This window comes from Falco naumanni, chromosome 1 (assembly GCF_017639655.2).
Source record: "Falco naumanni isolate bFalNau1 chromosome 1, bFalNau1.pat, whole genome shotgun sequence".
Lineage (NCBI taxonomy): Eukaryota > Metazoa > Chordata > Aves > Falconiformes > Falconidae > Falco > Falco naumanni.
Window position 1 is genome coordinate 21083170 of NC_054054.1, and position 14466 is coordinate 21097635.

General features: G+C 39.4%; 1 long non-coding RNA gene across 1 annotated transcript; it reads left to right on the forward strand.

Moving 5' to 3' along the window:
- Nucleotides 1-6616: 6616 nt before the first annotated feature.
- LOC121083743 lies at nucleotides 6617-11510 on the forward strand. Its single transcript, XR_005826471.1, has 3 exons — nucleotides 6617-7184; nucleotides 9869-10051; nucleotides 10264-11510. It is a non-coding gene; the product is annotated as an uncharacterized LOC121083743 (long non-coding RNA).
- Nucleotides 11511-14466: the final 2956 nt, after the last annotated feature.

Below are 14466 nucleotides of genomic sequence, written 5' to 3' on the forward strand. Positions count from 1 at the left end.
CAGTGCTTTACTCTCTACCCATGTAAACACTCAATAAACAGATTCGCAAGCTCCTTCTTCCAAAGGTAACATAGTGACAGCATTTAAGTGAGACAAGCTGCATCAACCGTTTTTAATAAATCAATCTTCACATAAGCATTTCTAGAATTCTTCTTCTAGAACTCACAGAGTAATGAAGAGTGTCCCCTACCACTTAGTTCTCAAACCGCATTATTAAAAATACTTTTCAACAGTTTTATATTTTCTAATGGGATTTAGGGTAGTACTGTTACTATTGCGTGAATACACATATCCATACCAGAAACACCCAGGCATTCTCTATCTACCCACAAGCCTTACATTACATTTAAGAGTGAGAAACTGAGGAGAAAAGCAATTAAGAGATTCAGTGATGGTCCAGAAATAAAGCAAAGAGATTGGAAAGCCAGAGGAGGAACAGCTAGAAGCAGTACTTGCATTACGGAAAGGTATACTGGCTTGCAGCCCTTGGCATATATTGCACTCCCCAAAATGGAGTGACTCCTCGTGCTCAGATCAAAGGCAAGGAACTGCCTTGGTCAAGCCCAAGAAGTCAGAACCACCTACACCCACCGCAGCCGTGTATACGATATAAACAGTGCCACAGATAGATGGTGGATCAACCGCGCAACACAGAGCTATATCTGCAAATGGCATTAGGAAGGGACAAAAGGACACTGCAGTCTGGCAAGGCAGGAAAAACCAGCTACTTGCCTGGTGTTTTATTGTTTCTTTCAAAAAACAGCTGCCTGTGCACAGCAAAAGTCCAGGCAGTCAAGTATATGGATACTGTCACTGCACTGTACTGTGTCAGTATTCATCATTACGAAAGACACGTAAAGACAAGTGTTGGCCTGCTAAGCAGCCCGGTGGTGACCGGTGCTTTACGGTTCGTTTGCAGCCTGGCACACCTGCCTACCTTTGAAATAGATCGGCTGAGGCGACTCAAGAATTTCTCTACACCAAACAGAAAAATGCTTTGGTGAAGTCTTTTAATGACAGTCTATATTCTTATTTTACTCAGTCTTCTGTTTGTAAAAAAATTATATAATTGTTGTGAAAGATGGGATTCTCAGCAAATGAGCTTTTCTTTCTTACTTCTCACTTCGTACTTGCTGAGACAATGGAGAGGCAAACCTGTATAGCTTCATTTGCAACAGGCAATACTCTAGGATTTCAGGGTCACGGTTAGTAGTGAGTGGGTAGGTACCTGCTCATTCACTGTATCCCAGCTAAGACGCCAGACAAAACTAGCTGTGATGGTGCTGGTTACTTTTCCTGCCAAAGGCATCCACTGGGAACTGAACTGAGAACTCTCACTTCACAAAAGCCACTGAATAGCAATTAAGAGAGGTTTATTATGAATTCCTTCTGCATGCAAGGCTACCACTGACTTAAGAGGATTTTTTGTCTGCCAAGAAATGTAAGACCAGGTCTCAGATGGTAGTGATTTTCAATTGATGTGGACACAAACCAGCTTGAAATATCACCTATAGAAGCAAAAAGTTCTATGAGTGTAATGATGCCATTGAGATACCCAGTTATACAGGTCTTTGCTTTAAAAATAATGAATCATGTCCTTTTCTCCACCCCTTTAAATCAAAAGAATATTTTGCCACGTAATGAGAAGGCTGCATTCCAACATGACCTAATGAGTGTGATTACAACTCCTGCATTTTTCGAATTTATATGACTATTGCACAGAAAATGTTCCCCTATTTTGCAGCAGACATTCCCTAGTGCAACATTTTTTCTTTCAGCCTTAATTGAATTTTGAAGCATTCGCTTCTTCACGTTGTTGTCCATGTAAGCTTTTCATTTTTCTCTTTTATATTTCCTTTTTTTTTGATTTAGATGTGCCATTTACAGTACACCTTCCACCAGGTAAAAGAATAGAAGAATAGAAATCCAATTTTATGTAACAGCCAGCGATAATTTTTAAATCAAGCTGAGAGTTAGTATAATGCAGTGTTAATTTTCATATGGTAGATAGAATATGAAATATTCTTATATCCCTAATCATTAACAAACAGAGTACGTTAGTTTTATGTTTTGAAATCAGGTAGTTACCGAGGGGTTTGTCTTTAAAACTATTTTATGAAACCAAGGAAGGAAAAATCCAGTACTTACTCAGGAGCTGGGAAATTGTCACCATGTTGAACACTCAGTTACTTCTTCATTAAATTGACACCTTAGGCAGTACTCTTACAGGAGAACTGGGAGAAGTTAAAACACATTAACCCTCCTGCCATCTCATGCTCAGAGTTGTGGACAAAACAGATATTTAAATTATAGTGCCTGTTCGGCTTCACTCAGCTCTTCAACTGCTGACCAAAAGCAGTAGGATTTCAGAAGCGCTCTCTCCTCTTCCGCTACTTGTAATTACACATTTTCTGAACTGACACTTGTACTTTTATCATGCGTTAGGGGGAGAAGTGCAAAGACTATCAGCTGGAGTCCTGGGTTTACTGAAACTTTGTGTGAGGTCTACAGCAGGTGTCCATCAATCATTGAACACTCGATGTCAATGCAAGAACTCAGCTTTATCCTGTGCCCTCTTCCAACTGACTACGCGTAACAGCAGCAGTCTCCTATGTGTAGGCGTGGCGGAAAATGTAAAGTACAAGAAAAAGGACACAGGCCAGAAAGGCCTCTGTGCTTGCAATGATGACTTGTTCAAGTCACAGCATTTGATACTATTTCTTCTTTTCTAGACCAAAACTACCACCAAGAGCCTTGAAAACTAACACCAAAGTATGACCAAGCTGCACATACAACCAACCTTATGGTAATCTGCACACACACTTCTATTGCTAACTTTCAGTTATGTAACCTGTTATTAAGAGTTTATTTCACTGACCGACTTTAGCACAAACCCTTTTTTATCTCAAAGCTGCCTGAAGCCTGTCACAATATACCTTTATTTCCTTGGAAAAAAACCCACCACTAAAATGGTAGAACTCTCTACCATAAAAATGCACTGTATTTTCCAGAGAAATACCCAGAGTATCCAAAGTATCAGACACAAATGAAATGGAGGTCTGCAGAGAAAGCTTCAGTGTTCTGTTTGTGCAAGAACACATGGATGATTTTCCAAAGACAATTTGCAGAAGCCTTCTGAAATATCCAGCATGAAAACTCCCTTGGCACTGGCCAGCTCCCCAGACGCTACCCTCCCTGCAGGGCAAAACACTTCCTTTGGATGCATTAATTGACTCATTTTCCCTCTCTACTTAGTTTGTAATTCCCAGTGAAATCATCCTGCCCAGCTCCTCTGGTCTATCAGGCTGATGAAGGTCTAAAGGATCTCAGCTGTGGAGTAGCTAGACTTCTCTTCTGGGAGACTGGTCTTGTTTCCTGGAAACCATCCTCAAATCCTTCCTCAACTATTTCCACTCCATCAATTAACCTCTCATAAATGGGATGAAGGACTTCACATGTGTTTCATCAAAAAACACATGACCTTTTCTCCGATACTAATACAAGACAAAAGCACTACTGGTATAATGTGTCTTTGATCAAAAATGCCTCTTTTGTGTGCTTCATAATACTCATTTCTCCAGCGTCTACAATAGTTACTTGCACCTCGCTTAACAAAAGCTGCTAAAAACATCAGGTGCTTCAGTATCATTTTTCAGAAAATTTTCATTTTGCTGTCACCCACACTTTCAGATGAAAAGTAAACTCCCCCCACCCCAAATTCCCAGAATTTTTCTCATTCATTTTTAGCTTTTGTACAATATAGTGCACAATAAAAGATGACCTGGTGTTTCAAGTGGCTGAAAAACATCTACTAAGCCCTATCCAAATATTCCCACATAATGAAACCTTTCCTGTACTCCAGCTAGTCTGTGAGACTGAAGTTCAGTCTTAAATGCTCATTTTCAGTGTCTCTTCTAGCAGAAGCAATCCAGGAAGAGATTTTTTTTGAGAATGAGCAAAGCCTACATCCATGTTGCTACTGGATTTCATTTACCTCTATGAGAAAATAGAGGTAAAATTTCCTCTGTGGCACTTCCAATTAGTAGGACATATTACTACATTTTCTATTCCTTTTTTAAATGAAGGCAATAGGTCTCAAAAATATGAAGCTTGGACATAAAAGTAAAGGGTCAAAAAGCAACAAGAGTAAGCAAAGTTCAGAACAGCAGGGATCCAGTGATACTGGACTTGTTCAGTGAGCCTGGGCTGTACTGCTGGGATGGGCTGGGTGAAGGGATTGCAGCGGGTAATCTTAAAGTGGGGGAACCCATAATGATCCCTGAGAGCTGTAAGAGCTAGAAGAAAAACACGCTGGATGGGAATGTTGCTATGGCTGTCCTTTAGCCTATCACATCTGGTCCACCAGTAAGGTAACTTAATCTTTGCTGCCTTTTCCTCCAGTTCTTTGACACACAAATTACCTCATCTGAGACATACCTGTATGTGAATAGAGTCTACGGGAATTTAAGAGAACACTAAGGGATCTAACATAGACACCCCTTGCAATTAAGTAATTACCTCTACCAGATAGGTAGAAACCATGCTGACACAGCAGATAGTGCACCTCTGCACCACCCCCTACTGATAGGCCAAATCAGATTTCATATAAAAGCAATAAAAAAAGCAAAACCAGAATGCTGGAAGCAAACGATGGCGTCTCTCTGGCGCATCTGGAGCATCTCTCCCATGAGGAAAGGCTGAGAGCTGGGACTGTTCAGCCTGGAGAAAGGAAAGCTCAGGGGGGATTACTCCATGTGCAGGAATACCTGCAGGGAGGATGCAGAGCGGATGGAGCCAGGCTCTTTTTCTTGGTGCCCAGTGCCGGGACCAGAGGCCGTGGGCACAAACTGAAACACAGGAGGTTCCCCGTGAACATCAGGAAACACTTATTTTGCTGTGAGGGTGACCGAGCACTGGCAGAGGTTGCCCAGAGAGGTGATGAAGCCTCTGTCTTTAGAGGTGTTCAAAAGCCATCAGGACAGGGTCCTGGGCAGCCGGCTGTGGGTGACCTTGCTCGGGCAGGGGGATGGACCAGATGATCCCCAGAGGTGTCTTCCGACCTCTGCCATTCTGTGAAACCAAAGGATTTTACTCTACGCTTGCTGCTGCCATGTGGGCGTTCTGTCCCAAATGTCTTAAACTCAGTTTTTGTAGATGCTTGTAAGATAACTGTTTGACTTGCTTGACTTCCTTGAGAACAAACTAGTTCTCTTCATATACACTTTAAGTTTTCTTATATTATTATCTTGCTCCTTTAGACCTTAATCAATGAGGCAAATCCTCCACTGATTTTAATGACAATATTGCTGTAATAACTACTGCAGGGCTGAGCCCTAGAAAATCATCAAACTTTTCTTTCTTCTAATTGTGTTTTGAGAGGCAAATTACCTGTGGTGCTTCCTGCAGTTTATTTATGCTTCAGAGTGCAGAAATACACAACTTACAAGTCTTTTGCTGCAAAGCCATTCACCCTGCTGATTGCTGATATGATTAAACCCCAAAACCTAGTGTTTCTCACTCCTACTTGAATTTAGACTGGTGCTTTGTGAGCAGACACACAGCCTCTCTGCTCTCAGGTATCTGGATGGGCTTCTGTTGTGCCAACTTGACAGCACTAGCCAACCTTGGCAGCTTCTGAGTTTTGTGAGCTGCTTTGCTTTAAAAGCAGTCTGTGGTCCTGAGGCCTGAATAAGTACAAAATATTTTACCATGTGATATACAAACAAATTCTCCGAGGCACAATAGATACTCTTACAAGAATGTTCTGCTCTGCTTGGTTCAGTCTTCCTGGTCTGTAACTTTTAGACTATGCCAGAACTGGAAATAAATCAAAAGCTGGGGAAAAAAAAATCGCATTTCAGAGAATCTTGCAGTTATTTTCAAAGAAAAGTTAATTAGTTTTCTATCCTTGTGACCAAAAAGCATGTCTTTTTCTTTTGTTAAACCTGAAAGAATTATGGAACTTAGCACAAGTATGTGTTGTGATGCTAATGAAGCTTCCCCATAGTTTCAATTCACTGTACACAGAAGCAATCAGACTGAATTGTACTCAGAAAACAAAACAAACATAAACCCCTGCAAAAACCCCAAACCAACCCCAAATCCTATTTGCTCCTACCTTTGAAGAATTTAAGGAAAGGGTTTGGTGAATCTGATTTTTTTTACTCCTATCTCGATTATTTATATCTCAATGTTCTGAAAAAATGAAGAGATGTATTATTCTTCTCTTGATTTCTATTATTTACATAACTTGAAGTTGATGACACCTTTCTTCTGGTTGATATTTGACCTGTACTCAAGAAGAGCAGCCTGAAGAGCAGTCCACTTCAAAAAATGAAAGGAAATGACTACAAAGCTCCATGGTTTTATTATGATGAATACTTAAGAGAGTCTTTGTTCTTTCTCATGAAACTACATATCTCCTTAAAAATAATTTATTTCATGTCATTCTCTTGGGGGAAAATCTGTGCAAATGGGAATGAAGCTGTGAAATAAGTTCTGCTTTCTCTAAGCCAGGCTAAGATAATTAACTGAAGGTCAAAAAGCTATTTCTTTTGGTTTTATTTTTAATATAGACACAAGGATGTGCACTCGACTTAAGATACGAACCAGATGACAAGTCTAACTATGTTCATTAGATAGACAATTCAGAGTTAAGGTCAATAAAGCTGTAGGAAATACCAACTTTATTTTTGTTCAATATCCATGTACTTCCATGCCATGCACATAATTTGAATCAGTTCCTATAATCATGTAAGTACATGCAGGTGGTATTACCTTTATTGCACAGTATGAAATTCTACCTTTCCAACTTGCTAGCATGTTGGGGTGGCCTCCCTCTAAGAGTGGGTGGAGATGGTGCCTCTAAATTGCTCTGAATGTGTAAAGAGGGCAGAGAGGAGTAAAATCTGCAAACTTCATAAAGATAAATACGAAATGTTAACAGCTTATGCAAACGGTCACAGCTGTGTTTTTTTTACTCAAAGCTAGGAAGTTTCTTCAAGAGGCTGCAAGAACAAGGCACAGACTGAGGACTTCACAGAAAACCAGAACTGAACATGTGCCCATTCAAATGAAGAACGTGGTGATGCCTTAATCGTTTTGCCTTACCCCTATTGAACATGACAGCAAACCCTTTTTAAGTAACAAACTGGTAAAATGCTGGTGTTTAAATTTGTAACAAGGTTAGAGTTAACAAAAAATCTTGGTGTAGAAATATTTGAACACTTTATCCTAATATTTATTGCCCAAATTATTTCCTGTAAGCCCTTGACACTGAACCCCTTTATTTTTTTAACTGCTGGACAAACACAGAACTAAACTGACTGTGTCTACTGAAGAATGCAAATATCAGGGAAGAGATGAATACAGACACACCAAGGACACACAAAGAAAGCTCCTGAAGTGGTTTTAATGCTTCCAAGCAGTGCAGGCAAAATTAAGGACAAAATAACTGAAGGGGGTGAAGTAGGAGGATAACAAAAGTTGAAGGACTCTGGGTTAAGGAAGCTAAGGTAAAGATAAACAGGGTTTTGAAGAGCAATGAGAGGCTGGAAAGAATTTATGACTATGGATGGGATCTCAGTATCACCTTCCTTCCTCATGAAACCAGTTGAACTTTGAAGCGTTGCTATTCCTTGGGTCCTCTCCTTGTTCCCATTCCTCCCTCCATGCAGCAATCTGTAACAGAGCTTCCCTGCCCCATCTTCTCCCAGCAACAGCTGTGTTCTTGCCTCTGTATTGCTTTGTTTGTGGCTGCGAGAAGTGAAGAGAGAAGCTGCTGAAGGCAGCAGGATGTTGGTATGTAACTGTGCAGAGGAAAAGCAGAGTCTGGAGGCTTAGGAAATAGTTGCTGCTCAAACAGGTCAGTCTCTGGTCTCCTCCAGCATGGGCAGAATGGCTCTTTGCTGCTGCCACTGGCCTGCTGCCATGGGGTAACTGCCTACCTCGCTATAACCAAAGCCGGCCCCAAGTCGAATCACAACCACAGAAATCAAGATGTGTTACGTTAATATTTCTAGTGGTTTGTAACAGCATGGGGTTCTGTACCAGTTACTATACAGGTAAACAGTGTACAAAGTAAAGGCATAAGGAATTTATACCTTCTACACAAGATCTGGTCTTGTGATCATCTGGTTTTAGTCACTAGCAGTATATTCATCCACAGAAATAAGAAACACCCTTTTCAAAGCATCAGAATGAACAGGATATGTTATATTTTAATTCTCTATATTAGAAGTACTGCATAGTAATCTCAATCCTTTCCAGATATCCTGCAAACAAGGCTTACCATCGTTAAGAATTTCATTTGCAGGAGACTGTACAACTTATTAGGCCTGATATAAATATATCTGAATAAAAAATCATTTACATAGAGTGAAAATATACAATTTGATGGAAGAAGCATTTTTTTAATCCATTAAATCCTAACTCTGACATGCACTGACATTTATCTATGGTATTTCCTTCAATTGTTCTCATTAAAATTGTACTACAGTTACTTGTAGCCTTGCAATGTGTTAAAATGAAGAAGAAGGAAAAAAAGTACTTTTGAGAGCAGTTAATTTGGAATTAAATTAGTTTTTTCGCAGATCAGAAGCTATGTACATAGCAGAATCTTATTGAATTATACCAGCATGCTTCACTATGTAAGAAAGAGCAAAGGACAGTGAGACATTACTCCTCACAGAATTGCAAAGCTATACCCCCAATCAAATCCAATCGAGAAGAAAGAAAGAATATGAAAACAATTCTGTTGTGAAGGATCATTTGTCTTTTTTTTTTTAAGTCAGGTAAAAATAGAACAGTTTGGTATGCCAAAAAGTAGTTTTAAACATGGGCCTCGTTCAAGTAAGCTGGCGTTTTTCCACTGACTTCATTAAGTGTCTTTCTAACCTAAAAGGTACCACAGCCCACCCAGGATTAGTCTGCTGCAACTGGGTGACAATGCAGAAGGTCAGATGAGTCACTGGACTAGACCCCAGCTGTTGTTTGAAAAACAGTGATTTCAACCCTGCTAGGTCCAGTTTGAGAAAATAGGAAAGCATTCCAACTAAAATACATATAGGTATGCATTCTATATGTTTCAAAGGGGCTAATTTTCCAATTCAGAAGAAAATATGAGAGAAATGGATTAGAAAGAAAATTCATAAAGAAAAATATGAATAACATTTACTTAAAATCAAAACCATACTGTGAAAAAGGAAGAGAATTCCAGGCAACTTCTGGTTCAGTACAGAAATAAAGGCAACAATAAAAATGAAGCCTACTTCTAAATCTAGGGATGGAACAAATGAAGACCAGATAGACAACAGTACAAAATACAGGTTTAAAAGTACAGAAATTTCATATGGTTGCTAAAGATGTAGACTCAAATCCATGATGGCCAGAAGCAAGTATCTATAGCTGTTAATAGAGATGCAGAAGAGTTGCAATTACTTCATAAATATTTTTTCTGAACTTTGGAAAAACAGGTTGGTGCACCTGTACTGTGTGAACATAGGTGCTTTCTAGTCTATTAGTTCCAAAGAGGATACTAAATCGCAACCATGGGGGATAAATGCTTTTTAGTCAGAGGATCTAGATTATTTCTACCCAGAAGCCCAAAATTTTGCTCAGCATTTTTTTACTGAAAGGAATTTTCTAATATGTCTTCAAATACCAGGGCACAGATAGAACATTAATGTACCAAAATCTTGTGCCAGTATTTTAAAAGCTCTGTATAGTACCCTCTGCAAGTATGATCAGTTCATAAGGAAAACATGGTTTGGTGAAAATCAAATCAGGTAAATTGCCTTCTGGACAGCAGGATGGTTTAGCTGCAGCTGCAAGCCAAAAAAGGGTAATGCTATTAAATTGCCTCCCACAGATACATGCAAAAGACAGAAGACCTGGAGTTCAATTTAAGAGGAACTAGCTAGAGAGAGAAAAGTTGCAAGTAGCAAGATTCTAAAACAGAAACTGAGAGAGAGAAGGAGAAGATTGGGAGCAAACCAGAAATCAGAAAAAGCTATCAGAATCCATAGGCAACAAAAGCAACTAATTAGAACAGGTATGGAGAAACATGATTGGTGACTGTTTTAAATTAATAAAAGCTTAACAAGCTTTTTTTACTTGTAAATCCAGTGAAATGAGAATTGACTGTAGATCTGATAAGCTCTTTGGTTAATAACATGGGGATAGGCAAAAATGCATTCACCTATATTCTTCTGAACTACCTCCAAAGAAAAGTAATAGCTTAATTTTAACCTTCATCCCTACCAGCGAAAAGCAAGCAAACACAACACTGTTAGTGAAGGATTCTGCTGGTGTAAGAAGCAGACGTGAGTCAGTTCTGCACTAACCTCTCCGTATCTTCAGGCTGTCCTGGTGGCAGAGATGCTGATCTAGAGCCAGAACTGCTAGATGGAGAGCAAGCAGCCACCTACCAATGAGCATGGAACGTAGCACGGACTACAGAGCAGCCTGAGTGGGACGAACGCGCAGCAGTGTCTTGCAAGATGGAATGACTCCGTGGCTGCGGGTGCTGGACCAGCTGGTTCAACATACAGCCAGACCTAAGCAGATCAAGAGTTTCTGATTCAAGGTGGGGGGAAAGGAAAGAGGTAAACATATGCATTTGGCCCAGTATATGTATTGGCTCAGCTCTATGAAAGGAAAAAGAAACGCCTTGTAAAGAAATGTCACAAAGAACAAGTGATAAATAATGAATAAAGATTTTGTATTGTTTGTTCATGGAATATCAAGAGCATCCTGCTAGATGCATTTTCATTTATCATTCATTCTGCAAAGCCCTACTGTGATTGCTTTAACCTTGATTTTAAGACAGAAATAACAGTAATGTGCAAGCATATTGGTACAGACACGGTATCAAGGAAAGAATGGTGAAAAGTGTATTTATAAAGCAGTAAAATCACATTAAAACTGCTATGCAATAAAAACTACATTGTAGGCAGCATCTGGGAAAAGGGTATTCACAAACCAATAATATCCTATTAAAACTAATGTGCAATAAAAGCATACCGTAGCAGAATTTGTAACAGTTTTCAGAGCAGGGCCCTAGAAATAGGTTTTTGACCTTTTTCAGTATTGCTAGTTTCAACTTGGCACTTCAGGTATGGCTCAGGAAGCACCCAGGATGCAGCTTGGCTTAAGAAATTAGGTTGTTTCCTCATTAATCAACAAACTCACAAATGTGGCCTGTTAACCAATTATGCAGTAAGTAATCATACTTAAAACAAAAACTGCTCCTGAACCTAATTGAACTATCCTGATGGATAAAAGAATGCAAATACATGTCTGCTTCAAAAAACACAGCCTGCAAATAGCACGTGGTCGTACTGTCAAAAATGTTATGCTCCTGAGTCCAAAGTGCAGTCAGAATAACAGGTTTTGAGAATAAATAATGGTTTGGTATATATTTTAGCAGCTAAAAAAACTCATTAATTGTCCCAAAATGATTCTTTTGCTTTTTTCCTCACCAAATTGAGTCTGGTATTCTACTTCAAATATTTTTTTTAAAGTGACAATGAAATTAATCACACAATTCTGAAATGAAAAGTGTTTTTCATGTTTTGTTTTCATAGCTTCAGAATGTTTAGACTTCTCACTTTTTGGATAAACAATCTGCTGAGTTGAGTGTGGATTTACAGAAATAGTTTTGAGCTGTTCAAGAGTGCATGTTTTTAATGAATAACTGATTTACTTACAACCGTCTCTGATGCATCTCTGATTCTTCTCTATAGAAGGTGTAATCTAAAATCCGTTGAAGTTGATTGGAATTTCTGCGTGTCAGTGAGCAAATGTCAAACTCCTCACTGCTCAGACACGGTTATACTAAGGGAACTTGATACAGAAAAGCAAGAAAAATTAAAAGTAAACAGTAGAAAGTAATATTAATGTTTGTTAGGGTTGCAGTGGCTTCAATTCTGAGGCTACCCTGCAACTGTAAACAAACCTTTCTCAAGGTAAGCTGCCAAAACAGCAGACACAAAGCCTGCTCCAGGGTACAGCTCCAGAAATGTAATCAGGATATATAAAGAAAGAAAAAACTAGAAGTGTTGTGGTTCAGGTAAGATTCTATGGTGACAAGGAGGTGCAGCGGGAGCTGCTGGGGAGACCGAGTGGTACCAGACAAATGATTTCATTAGGGACAGTGTTCTACTGTCATGCACATCTCCTGTGCCTGCTAGCAAGAGACTAAGGGTGCTGATGAATGTCCCCCAACCCTTCCAGGACAAAGCCCATGTGAAAGACATGGGGCTCTCAGAAACATCACTGCAAAGGGCTGACTGACACCACTGTTAAGTGAGAGCAGGATGTGACCATGTTACTGCCCTTGAGGAGATCAGTTTTTCATGTGCCTGACAGATGCTGTATCTGACAGAAAAATCCAGGTTCTGTGTTCTGCAGACCAAACGTAAGTCTTTCTGGAGATCTTCCCAAATCCCAGGTAATAAATGATGCTTCTCTGTTCATCAGAGGATTTTTGCCAGATTTGTTTGACTAGAGTAAACCTCACCACCACTACTGCAGATGCATCGTGCTCCCTGTACACGACAGGACCTTGTTCTTGGTCTTAATAGCTACCGTGGGCTATTTACCCTAACATGATGTCATAGCCCATGTCGTGCTTTAACCCCAGCTGGCAATCCAAACCTGGGAAATTCACACGTATTCAGTACGCCATTATAAGGTCCTTCATTTTGTTCTTTACCAGAAACTCATCTCACATACATTACATACATGGATATGCTGGCTTCATGTTTTAAACATCTGAAAAAGCCAATTAAGCTTGTCCCTGATCCCATTGTTTCTTTCTTTTATATTAAGGCTTCTTTATAGTTGAGATCCCTATATGGGATATGTCTCCAAGAAAAGTAACATAAAAACGAGAAGCTGAATTTTATTCCTCTTGTATAATGAGCTTCCAGTATGGCACTTACAAAGACTCTGTTCTTATGTAAAATAAGCAGGCAGGATTAAAAGAGTAGGGGCTGTATTTTATGTTCACTATCAGCTGTGGCTCACAGTTCTTCCATGAACTGTATTATCTAATTAAAAACCCACTGAATGTCATGTTGCTCAGTCAGGCTATACGGGAAGCTGCTGTTCTCCTTCGGAGAATGACAGGCATCACAAGAACTGTAGTGGGATGAGTGACACAAATGGCAGGGAAGCATAAACACAAAATGGGACAAAAGAAATGGAAAAACATTATTCCAACGTGATTCTGCTCATTTTAGCAGAGATTTAGATCAATGTACTTGGGACCAAAATTTGGTTTGGCATCTCTTTTTTTCCCCAGTGTGAAAAGAAAAAAACCCGTGAACTAGAGATGCATATAGGCTCTTTTTCACCGCAAGATAAGAACAGAGTCCAAGTATGAGATAAGCAAATACAAATCTCAAAAGTCAGAGCACTGATCTTGAACCTCTTGATGACTAACATTTTTGCAAAGCTTAGTGGAACAGTCTCGCTCATAGAATTTGAGCTGTGACAGTCCCAGGTAAAGAAACAAGAAAAATTAAATGTTTTAATACTACATTTTTTGGCACTTTTTAAATTTCAGAAAATGCCAGTCAGGGATGAAATTTAAATTCATTTTTACTTCATCTGAAAGAGATTGCCAAGGTCTAAGCAAAGTTTTTCTTGAAGAAAGGAAATACCTTTTGGGTGCTCAGGGGTGGCAGATTTTTATTTGAGCAGGTTGTTGATACCTGCTTTTACCTGGATACTTCTTGTGAAGTCCTTCCCGCTGAAGCTACAGGTGGTCACTATGAATGAGCCCTCAATGCAGCAGATTATCACCCCTGAGTCCAAGGTGGTGCCTGATGTTTAACATTAAGCACGTCCTCAAGTACATCCCTGAAGTAATGCACTTTAGCAGCCTTTGGCTCAGGATGTATTTCCCAGTTACAAGAAGGATTGAAAATAAAGTGCTGGGATGACATGGGTTTCTTTAACTCAATTTGTAATCTGTTGGGGGTTTTGGGGTTTTTTTTGTTTGTTTTTTTTTTCCACCAGGGAAAAAGGCATTTATTGGTATAAAGGGATCAATCTGGCATTTGTGCATCCGAATCAGTGGCATGCCTGCCCTGGTCTTACATGATAATACTGGTGATTGCAATTCTTTACTATTGAGATGATTTCTAGATTATCATGTTAAATCTTTTTTACTAAAAATTGTGAAGTGGGGAGGAAGGAGGAAGTTTTCCAACAGAAGACAAAGTGAAATGATTGCTCTCTTCCTGGACTGAAGTACAAACTGAATACATTTAAAAGCTATGTAATAGTTCATGCATCTATTTTTCTAAACTATTTCTCATCTCATAGGAAAATCACAGCTTTTTGATTGAAAATAATTATTAGGAAAGTTGCTGTTGTGTTTCACATCATGAGAAATTTATCTCTATTTTCATCAATCAGCAGGAGTGAAACTCATCGGTGCAGTGAGCCAGAACAAGG